Source organism: Hylobates moloch, unplaced genomic scaffold (assembly GCF_009828535.3).
Source record: "Hylobates moloch isolate HMO894 unplaced genomic scaffold, HMol_V3 SCAFFOLD_10, whole genome shotgun sequence".
Classification (NCBI taxonomy): domain Eukaryota; kingdom Metazoa; phylum Chordata; class Mammalia; order Primates; family Hylobatidae; genus Hylobates; species Hylobates moloch.
Window position 1 is genome coordinate 88,278,777 of NW_026652285.1, and position 14,717 is coordinate 88,293,493.

Consider the following 14,717-nt stretch of genomic DNA (forward strand, 5'->3'; position numbering starts at 1 on the left):
GGTTCCAAAAGAACAGTATCAGTAGCTCAAACAAGCCTCTGAAACATGCCTCTGATTCTATACTTGGAATCCCTATGAACAGTGTGTATCACTGGCAGCAGCTTTCACGGAAGGTTTCCTGCCTTTCCATCTTTCCGTCTGTCCTCATGTCTGACTTTCTCTATCTCCTTCCCCTTATTCATTGAAACCATGGGGAGCTTGAACTGGAGAGGCAGTCAGATGCTGGCCTGGGCATTATGGATATCTAGGAGACAAAGCCCAGACAGGGAGTTGCTTGCAGACAGCAAGACAAACCCAAACACATCCGCCTGCAGTGTCATCTGAAGCAGAAGCTGATTGAAGAAGGATTATTAATTGGGTGGATATAATAGTCACATGATAATCATGCAGCTCTAAGCCTGTTTCTAAGGTTATCATTGACTGAGGAGCCGCTATTGCTGTTCTCTTGAACTTGAGTCTACTGTAGCTCCCTATTACCTATGCATAACAGCTAATATATTTAATGCATAATATGTGTCGGGCATTGTTCATAAAATTTTACATACATTAACTCTTTAATCCTCACCATGACCCTCTGAGGCGGGTACTATTATTATTGCAATTTTCCAGATGAAAGATGAGGAATGTTAAGTGAATTTCCCAAGGTCCACACAAGTCAGTGGTAGAAGCAATCTTCAGAGTGCATATTCTAACCCCTCCACCATAAACCTCCCTAGATTCTCTAGATTGGTTCTAAATTCTGTAGCCTCACATTCACCTTCCTCCCTAAGCATTGTTTACTACCATAACTTTCCCTCATTGCTTCCAGCAGGGATGCTCAACCTCAGCACTATTAACATTTTGGAATGCATAATTCCTTGTTGTGGAGTTTGACAGCATCCCTGGCCTCTATGTACTAGACACAGTAGCCACACCCTCCTCCCCAGTGTGATGATCAAAAATATCTGTAGACATTGCCAAATGTTCCCTGTGAGCAAAATCTACTGATGGAGGACCACTGACTTACATGGATTCTTCTGATTAAACTGAATTACCTAAAACACGTATTTCTCCCTCTATGTTTTTCACATTTGTTTTCCCCCTTGACCTTACAGTGTTCTTGGCCTCCTCCTCATCAATCTTCTCTGTTTGATAGTCTTTCAGTTCCTCAGCATCTTTTACAGCCAGAGGAAGTACTAACCTGTCTGGTTACTGATCTGCTTGTTTTTATGCCTTTTTTGTTTAAAAAATGGTCACCACTTCCAAACTTTTGATTTAAAGTCCCTTAAAGATCCCTGGAGTCTTGAGTTTAAAATTTAGTTTGTACCATGAATTCCACGATATTTTACAGAGTCTACCATGTATCAGATCTCAAGCTAATCACTGAGGATATGAAGTCAAAGGAGATAAAATCCCTTTCTTTCAAGGAGTTTATGAGATAGACTCTCAGGGAAATAAAGGGATCTGATGATCAACTCTCCATCCTCCTTCAGTTGAATAGATGGGGAAACCAAGAGACAGAAGGTAGATGACATTTGCTCAAGGTCAGCTAGAGACCAGGATCAAGGCTGAACTAATCACCTTCTACCTAGTGGAACAAAATTTAAATTATGAAGCCCCAAAGAGCATCTAAACAATATTTATCCAGTTAGAGCTTTAAAGGGTTTTTTGAGTTGAGTTATTTATAATTTGTGATTTTCTAACAGATGTCAAAACAATAGAAATTTAGTAATCAGACCTCTCTCTTTGAAATTGTGCTCACATTTCACCCTCTTCATTAATGAGTCTTAAGGCTAAATGACTCCAGATTGCCACATGAGCACTGGACAGGAGTCCTGAGACTTTAGTCCTGGCTCTGTTAGCTCTGTGACTGTCAAAAGGAAGACCATATAATCCCCAGCTAATGATCCCCACCCACCCCCATGGACTGCCTCAAAAAACACCAAAGATTCATTCTTTTCTATGGAAGAAACTTTAGATCTTTTGGCATGTCATTCACAACCCTTTGTGATCTAGCCTCAGACAGCCATTGTACTTCATTTCCCTCAGTTACTCTGTGCACCCTCAATCCCATCAAAAGCAAATATCTTTCTCATCTCGAGAGTGACCTTTAGGTGGACTTCAGAGCTCTTGCCATTGCTGATGATTCACCTTGTGCTAGAAAGTCTTTGCCCAGCTTCTCCTTCCCCAAATCCTGTACCTCATGCAAGGCTCGGCTCTTTTGAGACTCATCCAGGAAAACTTCCCTGTACCTTCTTGTCAGAATCAAGCAGTCTTTCTGCTGAGCTCTATTTGCTTGTACCTCTCCTATAGAACTCGCTTTATTACTCTTTATTTATCATTAAAAGCAGCCCCTTGTCCTGGTGTAGTCAGCTTTCCCCTGACTACGCAGAAATATTTAGAAGTTAAAATGTGAATTCTGGAGTCTGATTGCTTGGGGTTGAACCCCATCTTTGTCACCTGGCCAACAGGTTACTCAGGCTTAGGTGAGTTATTTGGACTCTCTGAGTCTGTTTTCTCATCTGTAAAATGGTGATAATAGTAACATTTCCCTGCTTGCATTATTGTGAGAGTTACCTGAGTTATCTATGCAAAGAGTTTCACACAATACCTGGCACACAGTAATCACTTGGTAAGCATCAGCTGTCATTGCTCTCCCTGCCTAGAAGGGTAATGCCGGAAGTCACCAGGCCTGCAAAGTGGAGATCTGCCTGTCTGGCCTTGTCCCTTTCTAATCTCCCTTTGCCATCTCTCTCCTGAAAGGCTTACCCTAGGCTGTGTGGGCCAAGATGAGGTGATGGCAGGCTCATCCGAGAGAGGAGCTTTTTCTTCAGAGCTCAGCCCACACCGTGTGGGCTGTGTTTTTATACAACTTGCTGTAGGCCTGCATCAGGTATGAAATTTATATCATTTGACTTGCCCAGGTGGGAATCTTCCCCATTCCTCTTGGCTCCTTAGAATGGGTACAGGTGTTCAGTGCCTCCTCCTCCCAATGCTCTTCAGCAGATGAGGAACCGAGATCCAAAGATGAAAACAAGGCTGATGACTCATCTGTTAGACACAGTTGGCACAGTGCCTGAGGTCTACAGTACTTTTGTTAAACTACAAAAATGGATTAATTCTTTCCTTTAGAATTAATTAATTTCTTTTAGATTAATTTCTTTTAGAATCAGAAGAAAAAATAATATAATAATAATACATCTAAAGTAAGGAATCCAGCCTCTCAATTACATTTATTTTTATAACAATGCAATCATAAAGCATAATTTTGGAGGAAGGAGCCTATGAAAGTCATGAAGTGACCATGGATGAAAAGAAATTTGCCCAAGATTAATAGTGGCAAATTAAAGCACAAGTTCGTGTCTTATTACCCCCCACGTGGAAATTTTTTTCTCTGCATTTTCAAGAAAACTGGTAGAATTTATTTTACCACAGTCATCTTCTTTCACAAATAAGAAAATGGACACCTGAGAGAGTGTGACTTGCCTAAAGTCTCGCCAACACACAACTAAGTTGTTTTCCTAACTCCCTGTTACTCCTTTCACTATTTATACATTCAAACCTAATGACCACTGATGTCAACCTCCCATTATATAGATGGAAAAATCGAGGGCCAGGACGTTGAAGGGGCTTATATGATGTAACAAGAACCCCCACTCTTGCCTCTAAATCGGGGCGTCCTCCAGTACCAAGAGGAGCATTTGAAAACTGGATACACAATTTTAGTTAGACAGCAGGAATCACTTCAAGAGATCTATTATACAACATGATGACTATAGTTACTATTGCACACTTGAAAATTGCTAAGAGAATAGATTTTAAGTGTTCTCACAACAAAAATTCTAATAAGCATGTAAGATAATGCATACTTAATTAACTTGGTTCAGCCATTCCATAATGTATACTTATTTCATAATATCATGTTGTACAGTATTAATATACATAATTTTTGTCAATTAAATACAAATACAAATAATACAAATTTAAAAGAAGAAGAAAAGCTTGTTTGAAACCAAAACTCCACCCAAATCAGGTTTCCTCACAAGCCTTGGGCACCTAAATCTTTCATTTATTTATCCACTCAGCGAGTGTTTATTGAGGATTTATGTCCTAGCCACTATATGGAGGGTTCTATATAGTGATACAGGGTGGTGATACAGACTCTATATAGTGCTACAGGGTGGCGATAGACATGTACTGTCTGCTCTCATGGGGCTTACAGTCGAGTAGGGCAGAGAACCATTGGAGGTTGACCTCAGAAATGAGTCATACTGTCAACAGTGATCATTGCCATGAAAAAAATTAGATCAACAACTAAACAACCAAAAACAGTATTAGGACCTCAGAAAGAGTCAGGAGAAAAGAGAGGCTGTGCCCTCAACAACTACGTGTGTGAACTATCAAGAAACAGCCCAAGTGTCCTGGGGCTGGTACAGAAAGATGCCTGGGTCAAAGACTGACTACATCTGTGCCAGATAGCAGGTGCTCATCAACACTTATACACTGATGGTGGAGACTCATGAAGACTGAAGGTCTGCTGGAAGAAATAATACTGGTATTGCCTTGAAGATCAGAAAAGAGAAAGGACAAGGACAATAGGGAGACATTTCCACCTGTAGGAAATAGTGTGGGCCAAACTGAGGAAATCTTACCAGAGTCTGTCTACACATTCAGAGATAGGTTGAGACCAATTTCTGAAATGCAAAATTGATGTTGGTCTTTATTCTGAGAGCATCAGAGAAAGAGGTTTGTCTGTTTGGGGTAATAGTGAAAAATAGGATTTTAGGAAGATGAATCTGGTGATGCTTCACAGGCTGTATAAGGGAGCGATGAGACTTCTGGACCATGGGCCAGTTAGAAGAGTGTTCCAATAATGGTAATTATGATGCATTAAGCACCAGCTTTGTTTTTTCATACCCTTTTTGGTGCATAATAGGATGCTCATTTTACCAAGTAACAGAAGAAAAGCTCAGACCAAAATTATGACTTGCTCTAATCTCTGCTCCATGGTAGCAGAGTTGATATTTGAAATCATATCTCACGCCTCAGCTTGGAAAGATAAATATCCCTCTCTCCTGTTAATCTGTGAACTTGTGGATAGAATGCTGTAGTATCCACATAACTACACGTAGAGCATTCATTCAGTAGAGTCTGTTGAGCACCTACTAAGTGCCACCATTATGCTAGGCAATATGTGATATATTCTTTTAAACTTTAAACATATGTGCATGAACATACACACAAGCAAAGTTACACAGAGAGATAAAAATGGAGTTGACAAGATGAGCCAAGGTCTGATTATAGCAAAACTTGGAGAAATGGAGTTGACAAGATGAGCCAAGGTCTGATTATAGCAAAACCGGGAGAAAGTTACCATATCAGGGAAGCTTCCTTTACTTCTCCAACAGTATAAATGGCTATTAATGTCTTGATCTCTGGAGTACTGAGAGGAAAGACCCCTCCCCAATATGTTTATTAGTGACATTAAATTGACATGTCCGTGTGGCTTTGCAGGGACATGTAAAATATGTTTCTGAGCTTATTAGAAACAGTTCTCTCCTTCAATTTTGTCTCATTTCTCTGATACTTCCCATGTACATTTGGTTTTTCTTTCCTCACATACATCCTTCATGATGCCCATTTCTTGGATGCTTATTGTACACCACACACTTTGAAAAGTGTTCTATGAACAGTGTCTTATTACATCCTTCCAACCAGAGCTGCCTCAAGGTCATCACAGAGCCAGAACTTAAAACAACCATATTCACTCCCAAATTGTGCTCTTCACTACCAGACTGTCCGCTGTGCTTTCACTCATGCAAACACCCTCACATGCATTTCTTTATTTCCCCTTAAATGCATGCATACATATAAGCATTTTGTCAACTTAGTTGGTGCTTTCTACTTGCCAATCATTGTACTGGCCTGGAAATATGAGTGGTCAGTCATTTGTTAAAATGTTGTACAGATGATTCAAATATGAGGTTAGGTGTGAAAGGGGATGATTAAATAACCAGTAAGAGAACTTCCAGCCCTGACTCTGCCTAATTCAGTGAATGGTGAAGGGTCAGTCTTGGGGCTGCCATGCAGGGTATGACAGCAGGATATACTGGTCCTTGACCATTTTCTGGCAAGTGGTATCATTGTCTCCAAGGCTTGATGAGTGAGTGGAGAGAGGAGCTTGTAGATTTTCAAGTCATTAAAATGACCGAAGGAAAGATCTCTCTTCCAAGACAGCCCCAACATCAGCCCTGCTTAGTCCACCAGGATCTGGTTTGTGCTGTGCAACTTTCAAGGATGAACAATAGTTCATATTGTTATAGTGTACTTCTTTAACCCCATCCCCCACCTCTTCTTTCTCCTTAGTCTTTCTTTCTTATCCTTCCCCACTTCCTTTCTTACGTTGATGTGCACCAATTTTGTATGCACTGATTTCATCAACAATATGTGAAAAAAGAGCAATAAACATGCATCTTCATTTCAGAGAACAGTGTCAGAAAGGAAACTTTATGTGTGTGTTTAACAGCACAAAAAGTGGGGGAAATAAAAAAAGAAGGAAAGATATTTATTATTTTTTGTTTGTTTGAGACAGAGTTTCGCTCTTGTTGCCCAGGCTGGAATGCAGTGGCGCGATCTCGGCTCACTGCAATCTCTGCCTCCCGGGTTCAAGTGATTCTTCTGCTTTAGCCTCCTGAGTAGCTGGGATTACAGGCATACATCACCATGCCCAGCTAATTTTTTGTATTTTTAGTAGAAACAGGGTTTCATCATGTGGCCAGGCTGGTCTTGAACTCCTGACCTCAGGTGATCCGCCCACCTCAGCCTCCCAAAGTGCAGGGATTACAGGCGTGAGCCACCTTGCCTGGCCGGAAAGGTATTTATTATTAACACACATTTTTAAAAAGTGTAGCTACAACAATCCCATTCTATGCAAATGAGCCCTTGGATTTTCTTACTAAATCCTCAAAATGGCACTATTTATTAAGTACTTGTTATTATCAGTTTACATATGAGGAAACTATCAAGGAGATAAAGAGATTTTGCCCAAGGCTACACAGCTAACAGGGAGCAGAGCTGAGATACACAGATCAGCCTCACGCCACTGTCCATGTGTTGTAACACTTGTTTTGTTGCCAGTGGCCATGTGCCAAGTGCTGTCACATTTGTTTTCTCATTAGCTCCCCCCACTACAACTGTCAGAGAAAGATGTATCATCCCCATTTTACAGATGGGGAGACTAATACTGGGAAAGGAGCCCTGACTTTCCCATCTGTAGCTGGTAAATGGCAAAGCCAGCATTTGAACTCAGATTTACTGGCCTGTAATCCCCCAACCTTTCTACGTCCATGCAGAGTGCTTACACATGAGCAAAGGAGGAAGGCTGGAGACACAAGAGCCAGAGGGAATTACAGGTGCACCTTGAGCCCTCAAGAGCAGTTTGCCATCCCAAATGCACCACATAAGTCTGTGTATTATTAAAATTTATGGGTTTCAGGAACCCTCAGGCATACTACTCTCAAGCTTGCCTCACATCTGGATAGCCTTAAATAGTTTACAAGGAAATATGCATACATTTATCTCTTTTCTCTCTCAGAAGACATCTGCGAAGTATACAGGATAAGATTCTTCATCCTAGTGTACATGTGGGAAAACTAAGGTTCAGAGAGGTGAATTAACTTGTCTGATGTCACACAGCTACTGAAAAAGATGAACAGACCCATTTAGTCAGGGTGCTTTCAGATAACAGTTCCTGGCAAGCAAGAAGAATATAGGCAGGAGAGCAGACACAGGTGCCATCAAGGGTGTTCATTCTACTGCTCCATGCCGTCCTGCAAAGGGAAATCTGGTCCTCCTCCTACACTTGCATGGCCAACACATGGGAAACACCTGAGCTAACCCTGACCTTGAGAATTGTTCCATGTGGTTACTTTCAATGCTCCTGCCTCTCTTGAACAAGACACAGAGATGGCCAGAACCCAGTATAACTTGGTATAATCCTCCAGTCCTGTATGTCTCCCTTTAAGCCTCCTCCTTCCACTGAGCCTAAGGCAAATCTTTTGACCTAGGGTGGACCCGGAGGGATGAGGATGCTGAGGAGCAGTCCCCCAGGTACCTTCCTCGGTGACATCCCAGCCTTCCTCTGAATGCCTGATGGTGCTGAGTCCTCCAGGTCATTTTGGTGGGTTTCCCCCCGACTGAACCAAGTGCAGGGACCATGGGTATACTTAACCCAAATCTGTCTGTTTTAATCACTGTCCTCTGGACACATAAAAGCTTTCCATAGGATTGCTCTCTCAAGCATTCCTCTGTGGCTTTGATACTAGCGATTAAATCATGGAAGGGAAAGCAAAACAAAACAAAACAAAAAAGGGACCAGCTCCAACCTTTAGCTTTTAATTTTTTTAGCCTCATGAAAGAAACCAGATTGTTGACCTAAATTCCCCCTTTCATCCCCTCATCCTCTCACCTCTGCTTGTATTCTCCTGGCAGATACCCCACAGCTAGTGGGCATCCTTTAATTGAAGGGTCTGAAACTGCCTTTTACCCTGCCCCGCAATGACCTTACATCTCCCACAGGGGGAACCAAGGCTGGGATACCTGGAATCGCTGGGATCTTGGAGTCACAGAATGTGGATGGAAGGGACCTCTGTGACCATGTGGTCTAACACTCTCATATCCTAAGGAAAGGAAGTGAGGAAGCCCAGAGTAGGGAGTTATTCACCCAGGGACCCCAGCACAGCATGGCAGACCTAGACATTAGAGCCTTCATGGTGGATTGAGAGCACCAATCCACCATGGAAAGCATCTTGGTGGGGAGCTTTGGCTCTGTAGCGACAGAGATGAGAGTTAGAATGGTGATTCTCCCAATCCCTCGCTGGGATCCTTGGAGGGAAAATCAATTAACCTCTCTACATCTTAGTTTCCGTATCTGTCAAAAGAATACTAATAAATCCCACTTAGTCTGTGCTTAGTAAAGAGACTACTAAATATAGGCTTTCAGAAAGTGTTTGTTATTATCATTATTTATTTAAAAATACCACTTTTTCACAGCAGAAATGTCCTGGTAGAGTTTTTTCTCCTTCTATATCTACTCTCCCAATGAGAGAACAAACAATAATACGAATTGCATATAAATTGTCATCCTTTGCTAATTATCTCCGCCCCACTGCCCCCAGACAGTGATGGCAGAAAGTCAAATGTTATCAGAGATAATTTTATGTTGACTTAAAGCTTCCCAGGAAAACATCCTAGGCAAGACCACAGAAAGAAAGCATAGCTAGAGTCCCCCTCAGCTGTGGGGGAGCTTTCGAATTTGAAATCAGGAGACTCGAATTCCAGTTTTTCCTACCCCTTAGTGCTGTGGGACTTTAGGCAGGGGACCTCGCCTCTCTGACTTTCCAGTTTTCTGATCTGTAAATAGTACCTATTGTAGCAGATCGCTGTAAGGATTCTAGGAGACACCTTGAGAGGGAAGTTGCTGCCCACATGCCCAACACACAGCAGGTGATTCAGAAACGCAAAACCCCCCTCCCCAGTGAGGAATGTTTCCTGTATGTGATGAACACACCACCAATTTTGCTATCTTTCTAATACACCTTGCTCTACTCAAAACAGCAATTGAGTAAATTGAGACATTGCATCGTAACAAGAGAAAAATTCTGAACTGGGAACAGGCATTAGGAGATAAGATAGATTTTAGAAAAATTTCAGTGGGAGAGTCTAGAAAACTTGTTGAATGATGGTTTGCTAGGGCAGTCATAACAAAGGACCCCAGCCTGGCTGGCTTAAATGACAGAAATTTATTTTCTTAAAATTCTGGAGATCAAAAGTCCAAGATCAAGGTGTCAGCCAGGTTTGTTTCTTCCAAGACCTCTCTCTCTCTCTTTCTCTCTCTCTCTCTCTCTCTCTCTCTCGCTGGTTTCTAGATGGTCATCTTTTCCTTGTATCTTCACATAGTCTTTTCTCTGTACTACTTGTGTCCTAATTTTCTCCTCTCATAAGAACACCAGTCAAATTGGATTAGGATCTGCCATATCCCCTCACTTTAATTTAATTATCTTTTCAAAGACTGTATCTCCAAATACAGTTAAATTCCAAGGTACTGGGGGTTACATCTTTAACATATGAAATTTGGTGGAACACAATTTCGTCCATCACAATGAAAAGGAAAATGGGAGGCAGCCAAGAGCATGGCAGCAAGCTTGGGAAGAAAAATCAGTATAGACATTGGAAGTTAGAGGAAACCTGAGTCAGAAACCATCAGGCAGGTAGGCTGGTAACGGAAATCCAGATGTCGAAGGACAAGCTCAAGGAAGCACTCCAGATGGACAACTATGCCTGGACAAACTTTGGGTTCTAGCCAAGTGGGGTGAGCCCAGTGGAATAGATTACTCTTTGGTAATAAAGAACCATCGATTCTTAGTTAATTGTTTAGGTCCCTACAGAAGAATGATAAAGACAGCAGTCTCCTGGCTTTCAATTCAATTCACCTTGCTTGTGTGGGTGCTGCAGAACTTACCGAAGTATTTCCAGAGGAGGCCATACCTTTAAATAGCCTACAACAAAACAGTTGGCCTTTGGCACTTAATGTAGTGACCATGACTAAGAGCCTGGGTGTGGGAACTCTATAGACCTGGATTCTGAGCTGTGTTGCTTTGGGCAACCATTTCCCTACTCTGAGCCTCAGTCTACCCTGAAGAGGGAGCAATGCTGATAGACTTGTTGTGAAGATGAAGCAAGATAATTAACGTAGAGTAAATGATAGTAAGTTCTCAATAAAGAGTAAGATACTCTTATAGAGAAGGCAGAAATAGGGAAGTATCCCCCTGCTCCCTTTCTTTCTTTATTTTTAACTTTCAATAACAAACTCTACAGAGCACTTACAACATACCAGATTTCGGGTTGGATGTTGGGCATTTATAAATGAAGCAAACAGCCACATATGTGGGAAGCACAGATCTTGAATGAGTAATTACTCAGTGATGAGGCAGTTTTAGGATGGGGAGAAGTATGATGAATATACACGAGGAAGATTTGTTGGTGCCTGGGTGGTATGGGGTCGTCAGACAGACTTGTCTTGGGGAAGTATTTACCATGATGATCTTTAGAGAATACCCCTAATGCCCAGAGTGTTCTCCCACACTCTGTACAGCCTTAGCCAAGGTTCTGAGAGACTCTTTCCATGCCTTTGAGCTTTTCTCCTTTGTGGATGTTCTTCCTTTCTGGGATGAGATTGAATGAGTAGATGAGAAGAAAAAGAGGCAATGAAAAAAATAGACATCAAGCTTCTGGGGGCCTATGGAACCCTTTTCACATCCAGCCTAGCTGCAGGAAGATAGGGCGCATTAGAAAGGTCAGCTGGCCAGGGTTCCAGGAATGATTCCTTAACAGGACGACCATGGCAGGCTCCTTTCCTGCTGCACCTCAACCTCTTCCTCTGTGCAGTGTACCCAGACAGTATACTGTAAAAGGGCTCTTGTATGCTTTCATTGTCTAGTTCTATGTGCTTATAGCATTGAGATGGACATACGCTAATTATATGTAGATTGTGTGCAGAATTGCGTGTGGCCTTCCATCTTGCCACATGGGTCTATATCCCCGGGATCATCCTCCAGTCCCACACAGATGGTGCTGACTTCAGACAAATTTGCACCCTTTTTTTTTTGTACTATGCCTCTATCTTTATGGAGAACTGTGAGGAAGGGCAATGTGGAGATGTGGGGGTTCTTTTGTGTCCTCCAGAGAACAGCATTTTGTGTCTTGTATAGAGATCCTCAGAGGAGACAGAACCTAAGCATGCAAGAGTTGGGAATGACATAAGGCATCTAATTCAAATCAACACATATTTTTGAGCACCTTCTCCTTACAAGGAACCATTCTAACAGTGAACAAAAGAGCTCTTAAATTCTAGCAAGGGATCATTTTTATCCAGACCCCTCCTTCTACAGAGAAGGGAAATTAGGTTCAGCATAAAGGAGGTGGTATGACTTGTCCCAGGGAAGGTTACCTGGCAAGTCAAGCTCCGATCTCTGGTGCCAAACTTTTGGTTCTGAGCTGGTGGTACAGCGATGCTTCCCTTTCAGACCCTAAAATAAGACTACTGTTGATTAAGTTATTTTCATATAGAAATAAAACCCCATTGCCACCATACACCCCCAACCTTATTGAAGCTCGGTGATTTTCTTTCACTACTTATACTCCAGGTAAATATTTCCCTCTGAACTTGTGAAGCCGCTGCTTCAAGGTTCTCATTTCCCTTAATGTGTTTTTTTTGGTTCCACTGAAAACCTCTCTTTGCCCTTCCTCTCTGCCTCCCATGGCTAAGCCACCCCTTATTTCTTAGCTCTTTTGCAGAATCTGCCTTTTCTCACTTCTTCCCCCTTCTCTCAACTGCAAACGGAGGTGGCCTGAGCCTGGGTCCCAAGCCCCAGCAAGGTTCTGAACTGAGAGCACCCTACAGATGTGTAAACATTTTACCTTGCTAACCAGGCTAGCTGCCTTCCAAAGGCAACAGGAAAACCAGGGACTGGGAGCCCCTGGCAAAATAAAAACCTGCCGAGAGAGAGAGACAGAGAAAGAGAAAGGGAAAAAGGATCTTGTTTTAGATTTTAATTTTCTCATTAGAAGGCCATTCATTTTTTTTCATGAGGGATAGGGTTAGCTGGGAGAGAGAGAGAAGGTGAGCTAAGAGGTGGGGAAGGACATGAATGTCGTGGCTCCAGGAACCTCTGCTCTCAACTGGTTCCATAACGGGCAGCAACAGATAGATCTGGGGCAACTCACTTCAAATCTGGAGTTGGATCTTAGGCTTTTGAAGGAGTCAGTGGGGAGGCAGCTTTTAATATGTAGTCTCATGATATCATCTAAGCTGACGGGATCTATGATTTCTAAGAAGGGTTTGCCAGTGGGTTTGAGGAGGACCGGGGCTTTTTTGAGCCTTCCTTCTTGATATATCGGGCAAGATGCCTTCAGGGTACCCTCTCTTTCTGGCCTTTCTATTTTGTTTCCCATCATTTCCTCCCTCCTTTTCATCCTCTGCATCACCCCTGAACCCTCCAGCATCTTAACAATGAACTCTCATTTGGACAGCCGTTGTATGCGGAGGATGTCATATTCACTATGTCTTTCAAGTATGACAATATATTTAGAGATACAGATGAAGGAATTAAGGCTTAGAGGTGAAGTGATTTTGCCCCATATGTACAAGTAGTAACTGCTGTCATCAAAATTCAAAGTAAATTACCCTGAGTGCAAAGATCCTGATCTTTCTACTTTACCAAGAATACACTTTATTCTCTGATTCTCCCTCTACTTTAGTCACAGAGACATAAATTAATGCCTTTGATTCTGTTTGTCCTTAAAATCCCTACCCTTTCTCGTCTCCTGCTCTATTTAGAATCATTCCCATGCCTGCTGTAGCAAGGTGCTGGACAGGTTACTGGAATGACACAGACACAACCATTGCTCTCGAGAAGAATACAGTTTGGCAGAGAAGGGATAATGGTGAGAACACAGGCAACTCCAAAACCAAAGAGTACGTGTCAAGTTTCCTAAAAATAAAAAGAGTTCAAAGAAGAGCATAATCACTATTCACAGGGCAGTCAGGAAGAACTTCTTGAAAGAGGTACCTTGCATGCTAGTCATTGGGAAATCTAGAATAAAGAAAATCAGACTTGGACCTAGTATGTGACACAGAACCTCACTTAACCCTCTCCTTTACCAGATAGAGAATCAGGACCCAGAGGACACCAGAGGAGGCATTTGGTGCTTCACTAAGGTTGTCCTGATGGTAAGAGCAGGATGACTTTGTAAGGAGACTCTGGCCATTTCCTGAAAAGCGGTTGAGCAGGAAGTGGGAGGAGAGGTGTAGATTGGCATAGATGCTGGGCCAAGACTGCTGGCCATGTCAGCTGCTAACAAAGAGATTTACACCAATTCTAAGCTCCCACTGCCCACAGAGGAGTGAAGACTGTGAGCCTCCTCTATTGATTTTGCTAGAAGCTCTCCTTGCTCATTTGATGAGCACTTATGGCAGGTGAATTCCCAGAGTTATGGTGACCGCAACAATTCTCCAGCTAAGACTAGTCACTGTCCTTCTAAATGAGCATCTTTTATTCACTCTCCTCTCCCTCTCTTTCTTCTCCCACCTGGCCTCATACATCATCTGACACTTAAAATACACTCTTAATTAGAAAGTCCTCTTCCCCATCCAACAGCTTTGTCTGTGCCAAGGACACTGGGTATATTCCAGAAAGGCTAGGAAATGGGGGTTGGTGAGCATAAAGATAATTAGATCCAGAGAGAATCTGCTAACCTACTTCCTGGGGTTCTCAGAGTAACTATAGAGATTCTTGGCTTGGAACTTCCTCAAATATCGAACTCAAATTTGTGACATGCCGCAGGTAGGTGGCATAGCCCAGATGCCTGATGATTTTGGTGAGGCAGGGGGAGTTGCTATAGAATTAGTGCCTAGGACAGTGAATCCAAGGGTCTGATGGATCTAGGATCCACTTACCAAGCAGTTGACCTTCAACCTGTCTATCTCCTTTAACTTCCATATTCTCATCAGTTAAATGAGAAACTTAATGTCACCACCTTAGGGATATTACATAGATTAAGTTAATGCATATACAGACCTTAGCACAATGCCTGGCCTGCCATGGAGGCTTGGGAGATTTTGCTCATTATTTTTAACTATTATGTAGGCATACCCAATTTATGTTAAGAAGGCACTCATT

General features: G+C 42.3%; 1 protein-coding gene across 1 annotated transcript in view; it reads left to right on the forward strand.

Annotated features, from left to right (window-relative positions):
* Positions 1–14,717, forward strand: part of PAPPA (pappalysin 1) — a 246,402-nt gene that overhangs the window by 17,266 nt on the left and 214,419 nt on the right.